Below are 1286 nucleotides of genomic sequence, written 5' to 3'. Positions count from 1 at the left end.
GAAAAGGATTATGAAGATGCATACAAGCATCTTCATGAAGTTAATGACATCGCCGACTACTTCAACATTACAAACGTACCCAGAGAGACGGTGTTATTAAGGATGCTCCATGTTGCTTTTAAAGGGGATGCAAAGGATTGGCTAAAAGCACTACCACTGGAAGAGATTACTACATGGGCAAAGATGCATGAGGAGTTTTTGGAACCGTTTTGCCCCCATCTAAAATTGCTAAACTCAAGAAGGCCATTGCCAATTTTGAACAAGTGGGAGAGTCTTTATTCGAAGCATGGGATCGCTACAAAGGTCTACTCAGGAATTGCCCACAAAATGACCTCAATGTGCAACAAGAAGTGTCAACCTTCTATGATGGAGTAAATGTCACTACTAGACAACTAGTTGACTCTCAAGTCCCATTAACGAAGAAAAATACAGCTGAAGTTAAAAGACTCATTGAAGAATTCTCTAAGAACTCTAGAGAATATCATAATCCGAGACATGAATCGACTCGAGGGTTGGTGAACTCTGTGAATGATAGCATGGCAGTTGTAATGGCCAAATTGGCGACTATGGAGCGAAGGATGACTAAGATGGACCAATCCATCCATGCCATTAGAGTGGGGTGTGAAAATTGTAGCAGGCCTCACCTTACAAAGGATTGCGATCTTGATGAAAATGGGAACCGGAAAGCGCAAGTATGTTACCCGAGTGGCGATAAATATGATGAAGATTGGCGAAAACCAAGGAAAGAATGGCTACCTTATGATGAGTACAAAAAGGCTAAGGAGGAGAAGTATAAAATGAAGACAAGAGGTTTCTTCCAAAAAGAGGAACCGGTGCAAGAGAAGAAGCTAGACTTTGAAGATATGATCACAAGACTTGCAGCTGCGTCCGAGAAAAGACATAACGAAACCGATGATGCAATAAGAGAACAACAACTCATGATGAAAGAGCAACAAGAGTTAATGAGAAACCAGCAAGCCTCCATTCTTAATATTGAGAAACAATTAAGCCAACTTGCACAACAAGTCTACCAAAGAGCGACGAGTGAACTTCCAAGTAATCCCGAAAAGAACCCGAGAATAGCACATGTGAATGTGATAACAACAAGCTCTGAAAATTATTTTCCTACTTTGAAGCCAATCCATGAACAGGAAGCCAAAGTGGAGCTTGAAAATGAAGAAGTAAGTCCAGAATCTCAAACTGCGAGATCGACTCGACGAGTACATAACATGGACTCGACGAAGTACATAGCCTGTTGGGTTTTAGTATACTACAACATCCAATGG

The 1286-nt window shown here is 41.2% G+C and overlaps 1 non-coding gene across 1 annotated transcript; it reads right to left on the bottom strand.

Moving 5' to 3' along the window:
* Positions 1-230: 230 nt before the first annotated feature.
* On the bottom strand, positions 231-334 carry LOC145096445 (small nucleolar RNA R71). The gene has a single exon (XR_013703854.1). It is a non-coding gene; the product is annotated as a small nucleolar RNA R71 (small nucleolar RNA).
* Between the last annotated feature and the right edge of the window lie 952 nt (positions 335-1286).

Source organism: Lactuca serriola, chromosome 3, assembly GCF_051521515.1.
Source record: "Lactuca serriola cultivar US96UC23 chromosome 3, Lser_US96UC23_V15, whole genome shotgun sequence".
Lineage (NCBI taxonomy): Eukaryota > Viridiplantae > Streptophyta > Magnoliopsida > Asterales > Asteraceae > Lactuca > Lactuca serriola.
Note: the sequence above shows the minus strand (reverse complement) of the source record. Positions and strands in the feature narration are given on the sequence as shown.